General features: G+C 41.7%; 1 long non-coding RNA gene across 1 annotated transcript; it reads left to right on the top strand.

Moving 5' to 3' along the window:
- The first annotated feature begins 1,272 nt into the window (after positions 1–1,272).
- LOC128743246 (uncharacterized) lies at positions 1,273–10,831 on the top strand. Its single transcript, XR_008412292.1, has 5 exons — positions 1,273–1,839; positions 1,909–2,133; positions 2,199–2,598; positions 10,113–10,169; positions 10,228–10,831. It is a non-coding gene; the product is annotated as an uncharacterized LOC128743246 (long non-coding RNA).
- Positions 10,832–13,672: the final 2,841 nt, after the last annotated feature.

Below are 13,672 nucleotides of genomic sequence, written 5' to 3'. Positions count from 1 at the left end.
CGATGTTTACTGTATTAGGTGTTAAGGGCCATTAGGAGCATTGTTACCTGTTGGTGTTACCACTTGTAGAGCAAAGTGTTTAATTTAGTTATCTGTATGATTGTAGAGGTACATTCTCACGGTCATCATTATTGTCCAGTTTTGTATGGCTTGTACCTTTTGTAGCGTAAACAGAGGTGGAAGGGGGTTAAATTAATTGGTTTGTCGAATCTAAATCTTCATCCGCATGTTTGGGCAGAAAATGTTCTGATTTTTTAGTTCGACCGATATGGTCACCTCGCTTTTATTCATAGGTTCCATTTCTAGCATTTTTGTCTGTAAGGTTGCTGAGTGCTCGATTTCTGGCCGGCCCGGCCGGTTTTTCACTTGCAAAGCTGGTGACCGGTCAATCTGGCAAAAAGTCGATTTACCGACTTAAGAAAACGGATTTGCTGAAAAAACGGATGAAAATTAAGCTAAATAATAAATAAAAGTATGGTTTTCGTTGTGGTTGCGTACACCCTGTCAGTGTATCGATACCGATATCGATACTACTGGTATCGATACTTGCCGCCCGATATTTCAGCTGGATCGATACTTTTAAAAAATTTGTATCGATATTCGAATATCGATGCTTCTCGCAGTATCGCCCAATGCTACTTCACACTCAATTGGACTGTACAGTTATTAAGTGCAACCTTCAAAGCTGTGATGAAAAGTGTGCTACTGATAATATCGCTAGTAATCTTATATCGATAATACCATCAAACTTTATCGTCATGGAAGAATATCGAAAATTGGAGGGTTTAAAGTGAAATCTTCTTCTTGATTTGTTATTATTTTAACATTTTTGTTCTATTTCTTACGTATTTTTGCTTATATTGCCGTATTATCGTTATTAATTATTAACGATAACAAAACTTTATCAATAATCGTAGAGTGACTATATACAGAGTGGCGACAATGTCAAAATTGGAATGATAATTATCTGTCAGTGTCATTCCAATCGAGCAGACGACCTATCCAACGCGTATGCAGGAAAGAGAAAGAAAAACCTTGGAAATACCGCATTGCATACATTTGGGATGACTTGTCGCCACTCTGTATATAGTCACTCTAAATAATCGTTATAGATTTTGACCGACATTTCCCATCATTTCAACTCTCCCATCTGAGCTGACATTTGATTTAGCAGTGGCGCCAGTATCAGTTGTAGGGAAAGCGAATAGTATTTAATTTTTGAATTATGCGTGGAATTATGTATTTAGAAACTATTTTTATATTATTCTTTGCGTCGATAACAACTCTACGTAAGCATTAGAATTTAAATAGAAATCAATCAAAATAGAAATTTTGGCAACTTTTCTCACCTACAAAATGTGTGACTGGACAAGTGTGTTCAAAACAGTTCAAAATCCAACTTTCAATGCAAAGAGCAATATAACCAGACCTTTTTTTCAGAAAATTGTTTCCAGTATCGGTGTTCTTTTGTGCGCCATTTATGTGCTTTATGTGTGAGTGCTTATGATAATTAGGCTGTGAACCATTTCGCGAAATTTTTAACTTTTTGATTAAAATTTGACAGTTCGATGGTTTTTCGAAAATAACACTGCTCGGGAGCATGGTTAGTTTTCACGCTCGTTCCGCTTAGCTCTAATTAGAATAAATCCTACTCAGTTTCGTCGTTTCATTCAAGATGTCAAAAAATGAGTAGCTTAAAATAATATTTTGAGTACAATTTTACTCAATTTCTTAATTTCATAATTGGTTTAATTTGAGTAACCGTGCAAGTGTGGTGAAAAATAAACAAAGCTGAAGTGGCGTTAAAAATAAATGAAGATTAATTTTACAAATTCAAAGGTAAGCAAGAAGAATTGCTTTTAGTTGAACAAGGAAAAGCAATGCCTTGATGTTATATTTCGTTTTCAGATCTTGACATTGTTTTTATTCTATCAAATATCGCAGCAGGCTGCTACAGAGCGATTGCCGTATCTCAACTATATGCAGGACATACGCAGGAAAGGAGTGAACCAGCAATCCGCAAGTGATGAGAATGATGGGCCGGTGGAACTGGTGGCCAAATCGAAAGATTACGTCGCTAAATTCAACTTTCCGGGTCCGCGACTTTTGTTGTCTCCATTCTTTGATTGCACAGTGAGTCAGAAATTGATTTTGATTATAATTGATTGTTATTTATTCTTATAATTTGACTATTTTAGGCTTAGATGTAACTCTTAACATTGTTGCACAAAAATTTTTGTTTGTCGATTCTGAGTTCGATGTCGACTTAAGCAGTTGTGTGCAAATGGTGTTGGCAAGGAAACTGCAGGCAATTGTCTGGCAAGCAAGGAAAAATCATCTCAGGATTCCGGTTCAATCAGCATTCCGGTGAACATCTGACTACGAAGAGGGTCGTTTACCGTGCTCTCAACCAAATAGTTTCAACGTATGTTTAATTTGCCTTACGCAAAACTAACGTCAAGCACTCCTAAGGTCCGGTTTAGCTAATCAGGCTCACATGATTAATCTGAAGGAGCTATGTATTTACCTGCGCGAATTTTGCAGAGTATGCTACCGAGCAAATCCGCGAAATGCCAGGGAATCAAAATGGCGATTAATGTAAGTACGCTTTAGTACAATATTTTATTGAATTGATCAAGTTATTTTAACAGCCATGATGCTATAAACGAATTTTCAAAGAATTTATTAAATATATTGACATCTAGTCATACATTGAGGTACCGCAAATGAAATTTGACTCCTACATGAAACTTCGTTAAAGTACGAAAGCAATCGTGAAGCAGTGATGGCGTAACTGCGACATTTCAAAACGATCCGTGCATTCTACGGATCGCTTTGTGGGTGGATGAGAATTAAGGGAGCATAGTAATTGTTCTGTTCTAAAAAATCGACTTTTTTATTATTCCGAAAGATTAACATTTTGGCATATGTGAATGTGGGCATAGATGAATTCCAAAATTTGACAAAGTTACTGATATTTGAGCCGTGCACGTATGGAACAATATTGACCATTGACCAGCGTGAGGCCGCGATGATTACAATAATCTAGCTGATCGCCCTTTTGGTATATGTGTCATCGCAAGTGTATCTTGGGCATTTTTGTAGAATTATGCCAGGAGGCTAGTGGCTCTTTTCTCCTTCAGCTGAGCATTGTCATGACCGATCAAGTGCCGGCTGTTATCGTTTGTAGGCACTCCTAGATTAACTATCGTTTCGTCTCCTTCTATATCGCCTCTATCGAAGAACTGCTTCCACCTGTCGACACCATCGCGCTTGTTTGTGACCAGGTTTTCCTCCTCGTCCTTATACATATCAGGCTTCGGTGAGTATCCTTTACTGGATTGATTCAACTTCTCATAGAACTTGCGCATCTCATTAGCCCGGACTAGTTGTACTGGCTCTTCATAATATCTGTCCTTCTGGCGCTTTTTCTTCCTCAGGATCTTGGTACCTCATTCTGCGCTCGTCGTTCATGGAGAAATTCTTGGTAATGCTCAGATAGTTTTTCCAAGTTTTCTTTTTCTTCTCAATCGCTTGTTGGCATTGCCCGTCAAACTAATCATTTCGTACGATAGAGGTTTCATCACCTAGCACCGCGGTTACACCCTCGTTAACGGTCGAACGTATCTCCGAGGGTTGAAGCATCTAGCTAGAGGAAGGTAGGCTTTGTCGCGAGGTATAAATCGTTGAAAATTTAAGCGCACATGTACTGCTGCTAGGTAATGGTCCGCGTCGATATTCGCTCCCTGTAGAGCTTACGTTGTTGATGTTGGTCATAAATGAGATTATGGTCGAATTGATTTAATATTCGTTGCTTAGATGGTCTTCAGGCAGCTTTGCGGATATCTTTGCAGGGAAAGAAAGTTCTAATCACTAGACCTCGGGAAACTGCCAAGTTGATGCTGGCCGTTATTGTTCGTGACGGTGTGCAGACTATGGGGCCCAATCACAGGTGTATACATTGCTTCCCTGCCGATCTGGGCGTTCATATACCTGGTGCATTACGCGATCCTGCATTCTGCCCATCACTACGAAGGTCGTTTCCTGCTCATTGGTCGCTCCACCGCTCGGGTAAAATTGGGCCTGACCGCCACGGATCCTCCACACTTTCTTGCCTTTGCGACAGATCTGCATCGTCACGATTCCGAACTTTCGGTGTTCTAAGTGATAGAGCAGCACCCTGTCGCCACCCACGAAATTTAGCGGTCTGCAGTTCCAGGTGCCAAGCATCCATTTCATCTCCTTAATTCGTCGCCTTTATCTATGTCGAGTGTTTCGAGTCGAATTTTCTTGATCGTTGGTAGTAAGAAGCTTGGGTAGGTAGTCTTACTAGGGCCACGCTACCGAGCCTTGTAATGGAGCTGCTATCTTATAGTGCCGGGACAACACAGTGCCTCCTTCCCTGTCAGTATATTACCTTAGTTTCCATTGGGGTTGGTAACCCGATCTCCGCCAATGTTGGTCTTATTCCGGTTGGTACCACGAGGAAGTAGGGTAGGAGTTGCCAATAGGAGAGGAGCCAATAATCTGGCTAAGAACTATCATGTAGCCGTTCACTGACCATAGAAATTGCGAATTTCGCAATTAAAATTGGCGTGTATAGCAATACAGTGTAAATTCTGAAAATCGCGTATAGAGGGTATCTACTATCATGGAAAACCTGAAACCACAATTGGAGTTCCCAAGTGTTTTTTTATATTTTCTTAAATTCTTAGCAAATTCCTGACAACCTCAGGAAATTTTTAAAGTTGATGGAAAGGAATATCTCATCTCATCGTCGTTCCAACGTCGATGAGATAAACGGCCGATGGCAACAGATATTTGAGAACGTAGGTGGACGTGCACTGGACACATCTTGAGAGAAGGAACGAACGATATCTGCAAAAAAACACTCGACTGCAATCTGTGGACAACGAAGAGGCGGCAGGGCATAGCCAGAGGCTCTTGGTTACGCAGCTTAACCAACGACTTCCGGGTTGTTGACAAGAACCTATCCATTTAATTTTGTGTCCAAATTACATACAGCTGCTGATGGGATCCAAAATAGGTTGGTTAACCTATAACCACATGGAACACATACGTGCACTTGGCGTATTCGAACGAAAGTCGTTGCAAACTATTTTTGGTGAAGTAACTATCAGTGAGAAATTTTTTGTTCTCTTACTACTATGTATTGGCCCATGTCCGCCGGTTCGGCAGAACAAAGGGATGAAATCAGATATCTTCACTATCGACGATTACCCGCCATGACTTTCATCTCAGGTTCTCGTCAATGACCTGGATGTCATTAGTTAAGCTGCATCGTCGCAAACCTGCAAAGAAACGGCCTTCCTAATCCGTGTGGCTATATCAGCGTAGGTACGTACTTCGTGCGTTATCTGGCACCAAGATGTTGAAAGGCTTCCAAGTGCTCAACCTGCTGTCCCGCTATTATGAAGTTGATGGGATTGTAAGTTTTCATTATCTTAGACTTAGTTTTAACTACACTGACTGTGAGCTCTGCACCCTGGGAACTCCCGGAGAGGTCATCTAATTTCCTCTATGTATCGATTCGGCGTTATACGAGCAAGATAATGTCTATTTATTTATTGTCAAGATATATGGGCTTTGCCCGTCATCTAATATAAGGATACAAATATAAAATATAATAACAAATACAAAATAATATAAAATGCAGAGGTTTTAGTGTACATGTAATTGACCTCTCAGAAATAGCCTAAGTTTTTCCTTAATAGTATCAGTCGACATATTTAAATTTAGTACATGTCTAAAATTGTTCATTAGCTGCATAAAGCGATAGGCTGGTTCATTGCGCGCGTAGTTAGCTCGACGGTGTTCTAGAGTGAATGGCCTTGGTCTTCTCAGAACTACTGTACTCTGGTTAGCAGTTATCCTGGATTTCAAATAATCGCTGTCGTATCGTCCTCTCTGCAAATTGAGAAAAAAGCTAACGTCCACAATCTGGTATCTATTTTCCAGAGTATCCATATCCAGCAGACAGCACAAATCTTTATATTCCGGAAGATTTCCTCTCCAGCCCAAATTTCTCACGGCAAATTTAACGAATTTTTTCTGTACCGCTTCCAATTTGCTCATGTAGGTTGCATACATTGGCCTCCACACCACACTTGCGAATTCTAATTTTGATCGTACCAGGCTCACATATATAGATTTGATCGTATACGGGTCATCCAGTTCTGCTGCGAATCGTCTTACTACAGCAAATAGTGCAAGACACTCGGAAACCAGCGTATTCACGTGATCGTTGAAAGTCAACCCTGCATCTAGATTGACTCCTAAGTCCTTAATCCTGCTCACTCGTTTGATTATTTTTCCATCCAAGCTGTAGTCGAATATTAACGGATTTGAGCAGCGTGTAAACGTTATGGTAGCACATTTTTCGTTGTTGATTTGCAACTTGCATGCTGAACAGAAACGCCCAAAAGTTTGCACATCTCTTTGAAGCTTTAAGCAATCTTCCTGCTTTTTCACTGGATAAAAGAGCTTCACATCATCAGCGTAAATTAATACGAGGGCATTGTCAATTGCGGTAGGCAGCTCATTCATCATGTCATCGATTAGATCAAATCAGTTGGCTGCTCCATCATTCAAGGCAATCCTGGATTTGGTTTCCTGTCAATAACTCCAACTCGTACCGTTTTGATGCAAATTTCGAATAGGGTCGGACAAAACTTAGGCCTCTTTTTAGGCACTTTGACCAAAATGCCCTGCATCCTATCACCGCAAAAGTTGCCTATATATTACTGAATAGCTGCATTATCTTGGCTGACAAATATGGGTCAGCTTTGAGCATCTCGGCTGATATGCAGTCTATTTCTGGTACTCTGTTGGATTTCACACTGTTGATTGCTACTTAATTTTCATCCAGTGATGGTACCTCAGAGTTGTCGGTTAACGCGACAAACTGCAGGCATCATGCGCTGCTGGTTTAGTTAGTCTCTGACATTTGTGACTCGAAAAAGTTGTGCAAAATGTTCAGTCCATCGCTTAAGCTATTCTGTACGGTCAATCAGTAACTGACAAATTCTGTCCTTCAACGGCAGCTTAATATGCAAGCTTGTTTAATAGCGATGATGATTTAGCAGCCGAGTGCCGGGTTGGCTCTTGCCGTATCAACAATTCCTCTCCACTGTACTCGGTTCTGGGTTACTCGTCGCCAAGTCGTTGCGCGTCTCGACACATGCTAGTCGGCTACAACCTGGTCAAGCAACTAGCACGTTGGGCCCCTCTATTCGTGGTGCCGGTGGGGTTCTTGAAGAGAACGGATTTCACTGCACAGTCGTCCGGCATCCTTGCGACGTGGCCGGCCAACCGCAGTCTCCCAATTTTCGCCAGGTGTACGATGGGAATCTCTCCAAGCAGTGCCTGTAGCGTAATTCGTGATTCATACGTGTCCGCCACTCTCCGTTTTCCATTTGTACTCTTTCGTTCAAATACAGCTAGTGCACGTATGTCTTCCGTGAGCAAAGTCACTGTCTCAAGTCCGCAAAGGACTACTGGTCTGGTTAGCGTTTTGTACATCGTCAGCTTTGTACGACGGCGTATGCTCCCAGATCGAACCTTACGGAAGGAAAAGTAGGTTCGAATCCAACTTGAATGCGTCGTTGGATCTCCTTACTCGTATTATTGTCGGCGGTGACCTGAGATCCCAAATATACGAACTCATCAACTACTTCCACTCCATCGCCATCAATAGTTACTGTCCGTGGGAGGCAAACGTTGCTTTCTCTGGAGCCTCTTCCTACCATATATTTGATGCTCGACGCACTAATTTGTATCCCTATCCTCCTAGCCACTGTTTTTAATCTGCGTAATAGCCTCCGCTGTCCCAAGGTTTTTAGTAATGATGTCGGGGTCGTCTGCGAAGGCTAGGAGTTGGCAACTCTTGCTGAAGATCGCTCCTCTCGTTTAGATGCCCGCTCGCTGGATCACACCTTCAATAGCGATATTGAATAACATACAGGGCAGTTCGTCCCCTTGACGCAACCCTCTGCGCAATTCGAAAGGACTCGAGAGTGTTCCCGAAACACGCATATAGCACATCACTCGCTCCAGAGTAGCTTTGATCAGCCGCGTTAGGTTGTCCGGAAACCGTACTCATACATTTACTCTTATTCTGCGAGTCACATGACTCAATACGACAATTGTCACTCGCCGTGACTCGCCACGGCGAGTCGAGTCACCTAAGTGACAATCGTGTCACCTAGGTAAGAAACCCTTGTCACCTAAGTGACAAGGCGAGTCACCTAGGTGACAATTGTCACCTGATTCGCGGTGACTGCAACATAGTCACGTCACTCGCCTCGCAGAATAAGGGTAATTATCTGCCATAGCTGTTCTCGTTCAACTGTATCGTATGTTGCCCTGAAATCCACGAAAATATGATGCTTAGGCACGCTGTACTCTCGACATTTTTGAAAGATTTGCCGGAGAGTAAAAAGTTGATCCGTAGTAGCACGCGCCTGCATACTGCCCTACGAATTCTATTGCTATTGAGGATAACCGACGCAACAAAATCTGGGACAGCAAATTATAGGCGGCATTGACCAACGTGATGCCGCGGTAATTACAGCAATCTAGCCGGTCGCCCTTTTTGTAGATGGGACAGACGACACCTTCCATCCACTCCTCCGGTAGTTTCTCCTCCTCCCAAATCCTAGAAATTATCCAATGAAGTGCCGTTGCTAGCGGTTCTTGGTCAGTTTTGTAGAACTTTGCCTGAAGTCGGTCCTTTCCGGCGGCTCTATTATTCTTGATGCACCGCTGGCCGTTATCGTTCGTGTCGGTGTGCAGGCTATGGGTCCCGACGTTCATATCCCCGATGACGATCTTGTTGTCCAGTCGTGAGCAGTTCTCATACGTTGCCTCCAGCTGCGCCTAGGATGCTTTCTTCTTGTCGTTGGGTCTACCTTGGTGTAGACAATGTACGTTTACGACGGTGTAGTTGAAGAAACGGCCTTTTATCCTCAACACGCACATCCTTTCATTGATCGCTTTCCAGTCCATTACGCGATCCGGCATTTTGCCCAACATTACGAAGCCCGTTCCCAGCTCGTTGGTCGCTCCACAGCTCTGGAAAAATTGGGCTTTGCAACCACGGATCCTCCACAACATCTCGCCTTTGGGACAGATCTCCTGCAGTGCCCGATGTCAAACTTTCGGGGTTCTAACTGATCGAGTAGCACCCTGTCGCCACCAACGAAATTTAGCGATCTGCAGTTCCAGTACTAAGCATCCATTCCATGTCCTTCTTTCATCGTGTTTGTCCATGCCGAATGTTCCAAGTTGAATTTTCTTAATTTTTCGTAGTTTGGATTGAATAGGTTGCCCTACTAGCGACACACTACCGAGTATCATGATGCTGTTGTCATTTTAGGTGTAGTGCCGAGACAACACATCTCAGTTGGCCTAGAGGTAAGACGCTGGTCTAATAAGCCAGTTGTCGTATGTTCGAATCTCGACTGGGAGAGACTGTTAGAGTCAATAGGATCGTAGTACTGACCCCGCACTGTCCTGTATTCTAACAGCTGGTTGCGAAGTCTGTCGTATGAAAAGGGAAGGTCAAATTTCGATAACGGAATCAGCATCCAGGCTTTGCTTTTGCCGAGACAACATTTCTTTTTTCAGCCGTCTGCTCCGGGTCAGACGCTGTCATGAGCCGCTCCTAACCTGTAGTACAACCGCTCACTTGGTTGAGGAATCGTCAAGCCACCAAGAGCCGCCACTGACAGACACTCAAGACTGACAAGGCAATTCATCGTTGCTATTCTCTGCGTTCGCATGAGTGCCCCTCCCCTGTCGGTACACGATCTTAGTTTCTACTGGAATTGGTTACCCGGTCTCCGCTAAGGTTGCTCATATTCCGGCTGGCACCATGAGGGAATAGGGATAGAAGTTACTGGATAAGAGGCTAAGAACCACTATGGAGTCTACGTTACGCATTATCCATCCGTTCATCAACCAACTTTCTATCTCATCATAGCGCTCTTTACATCTTCAATCTTGCCCGCTGAATGAGCGGTGAATAAATCATTGATATATTAGTTTACACAGAATACATAATGATATGTTACTCATTAATTTCGTTTTAGATTACGCCGCCAACGAGTCCCAATGCAAGCCAAACCTGCACATTTTTTATACCTCTCGTAAGGAAGTCTTACGAATGCAAAAATAAAAAATAAATTCGTTATTTTTCATTTTTAGGTGGGTGAAAAATTCAGCAACTAATCGTTCAAGTTCCCGAATATGATATCCGGCTATCAGCATCAATAATTTCTAACGGCTGCCGACCGATGCTTTGATAGCGGTCCCGAATTAATTCTTCAGACTATAATATTGTGTGTGAGGCGGATATAAAACGTAAACAAATGCAAATAATGGAACACAAGAGGACAGCAGAATTCCAACGCCAGGCGCATAGCACTCTCAAATCTTTTCTTCTCTAAAGTGTTACCTGCTGCAAGTGAAATGCAAGCCAAACTTGTAAAAAAACCACCGCTGTGATTAACATTTCGAAAACAGAGCTAGAACCTAAAGAAAAGGACATCATTTTGGCCATCCTAATAATTTGGTCATGAAAAACGAAGCTGGCGTTCTGAACATATCTCTATGGAAACTGTATTGGCAGAGTAAAAACTGGAAGCGGTCCATGCAGCTCAGGAAGCTTCTAAAGCTGCGTTGGAAACCTCATTTAACTAACGACCTAATACGAAAGCGTTTTAGTTCACAGACGGCTCGAGCAATACTATCGCTCATGAAAATCCAACGAACATTACTTATCTTTTATTGTAGATTGTACCAGATAATCACTCAGACTTTAGATTGAAAATAAATATTCAATTTGGTGTTGTATTTAATATGTTATAAATTTGAAAATTCCGAAATCCAAATTAATTTTTTGTGCGTGTTAAAATAACAGAAATGGGTAAAACTTACTCAGTTTAGTTAATTAATGCAGGATGACTAGTAAGAACTACTCAGCATTTGACAGATACCTACGCTACTCAGAAGTGAGTAAAGACATATATACTCTATTTGTAGTAGAGCCACTTTTAACGAAACTGAGTATGATTTTACTCTATTTAGAGTTAAAATAAATGAGCGTGTTGACCAAGGTTTTGACAGTTCGATGGTTCGCTTCAGAGCCAATGAGATATGCACAGGTGAGGAAGAGAGCTTTGACGTGTTTCACTGATTATTGGTATGGATGCTTATCGCATAATAAATTTGTTCAAACAACCCGGGTTGAAATGAGATGAATTTTATCTATCAAATAAAAGCAAATCAACATCAAAAATTCATCCAATTTTAACTCGAACGGAATAAACAATATTTTCATCCTCACCTTATAGGCTCTCATTGAACAAAAAAAACTATTAATACGTCAAATTAGAGTGACTATATACAGAGTGGCGACAATGTCAAAATTGGAATGATAATTATCTGTCAGTGTCATTCCAATTGAGCAGACGACCTATCCAACGCGTATGCAGGAAAGAGAAAGAAAAACCTTGGAAAAGCCGCATTGCATACATTTGGGATGACTTGTCGCCACTCTGTATATAGTCACTCTACGTCAAATATGAAATGATTCGCATTCTGTAGAGTGACTATATACAGAGTGGCGACAATGTCAAAATTGGAATGATAATTATCTGTCAGTGTCATTCCAATCGAGCAGACGACCTATCCAACGCGTATGCAGGAAAGAGAAAGAAAAACCTTGGAAAAGCCGCATTGCATACATTTGGGATGACTTGTCGCCACTCTGTATATAGTCACTCTAGCATTCTGAACTGATTTTAACCAAGGGAATGCTCCATTAACAAGAGCAGCGAGTACAACATCGAACAATGAAACTTGATGTTTTGCTTTTTTCTTTTTTTTTCTCGCTAATGTTATTGTGCGCGCATTCCCTTACTGGACACAACGGTTGAAACAGTCGTGTTTCTGAACGGTCGTAAAAAGGGTCGTTTTTAGCTTTTGACAGATAAAATGTCAAATTGTGTCATCATCGCTGTTTCATTATTGGAACCAATCGAGCAAAGTAAATAAACCTAGGAATTACCGTTCTATCAGAAGAAACGGAATGAAATTCAGCATGAAATGAATTTGTATTTTCAACGCCGGTTTGCCGAAATTTCATAGTGAATAAAGCGTAGTTTATCCTTCATTATCCAAACAAGCAATAACAAAGCAATAACGTTCGTATTCGAAAACAATTTGTTTAATGCTTTTGTATGATTAACACGAAGTCACGATTAAGGTTGCGACAGAAACGCAATGAGCCTGTGTTGCCAGTTATGGCGATAAAACATTACGAACTGTGTTGCCAATTTAGTTATTTTTTACCTTTGGAACGTTTGAAACAGTATCTGAACTCCCCTCGGAATCCATCGATCAAGTAAATGCACAATACTGCATTGAAATTTGACACTTTTGGAAGCGTTGACAGTTTTGGAAGCGCGATGTTATCCTCTGTCAAATATATAGCGAGGGATAGCACAGCGCATCCCCTCGATTTTAACCACTCGAGGAGAAATAACCATCGAACTGTCAAATTTTAACCAAAAAGTTAAAAATTTCGCGAAATGGTTCACAGCCTTAGAGTGACTATATACAGAGTGGCGACAAGTCATCCCAAATGTATGCAATGCGGTTTTTCCAAGGGTTTTCTTTCTCTTTCCTGCATACGCGTTGGATAGGTCGTCTGCTCGATTGGAATGACACTGACAGATAATTATCATTCCAATTTTGACATTATCGCCACTCTGTATATAGTCACTCTAATGATAATGTAAATAAAAGGCTAGAAAAATAAATATAAATTTGGTTTAACGTAATTTGTATGATGACATTCTATCTTTAATAATGAAACTACAATCTTTTACCGACTGGTGATTCACTTAATGGAAACTTTTTCGGCTTCGCAGTCGCAGCCGAAAAAGTTTCCATTAATTTAATAATGAAAAATAATACAAAAAAGGAAAATCAGCCGAACCGGTTCTGTTCGATATGACTGGCAGAAATCGAACAGAACTCGGGCAGAAAAATCAAAACAAAACCGTCAGGTGAAATTTCTGCCCGAAACGGTTGTTGCATTTCTGCTAGTTTTCACGGGTGACGGCGGCCAGAAATCCGGCGAATGTCGGCAGAAAAAGTTTTTCGCTGCCAGATTTTTGTTCGATTTCTGCCGGGCGCGCCTAAGCGGCGGATTACTTCAAGCAAATATTTGTTGAATTGAAGTTAATTCCTCCCGCTTAGGCGCGTTCGGCAGCAATCGAACAAAAATCTGGCAGCGAAAAACTTTTTCTGCCAGGCATTCTTCCGGATTTCTGGCCGCCGTCACCCGTGAAAACTACCCGCTTAGGCGCGCCCGGTAGAAATCGAACAAAAATCTGGCAGCGAAAAACTTTTTCTGCCAGACATTCTGCCGGATTTCTGGCCGCCGTCACCCGTGAAAACTAGCAGAAATGCAACAACCGTTTCGGGCAGAAATTTCTGCTAACGGTTTTGTTTTGTTGATTTTTCTGCCCGAGTTCTGTTCGATTTCTGCCAGTCATATCGAACAGAACCGGTGCAGGAACCGGTTCGGCTTATTTTCCTTTTTTGTATTATTTTTCATTATTAAAGATAGAATGTCATCATA

The sequence above is a fragment of the Sabethes cyaneus genome, chromosome 3 (genome assembly GCF_943734655.1).
Source record: "Sabethes cyaneus chromosome 3, idSabCyanKW18_F2, whole genome shotgun sequence".
Classification (NCBI taxonomy): Eukaryota; Metazoa; Arthropoda; class Insecta; order Diptera; family Culicidae; genus Sabethes; species Sabethes cyaneus.
The sequence above is the reverse complement of the archived record's forward strand: the minus strand, read 5'-3'. Positions and strand labels throughout refer to the sequence as shown.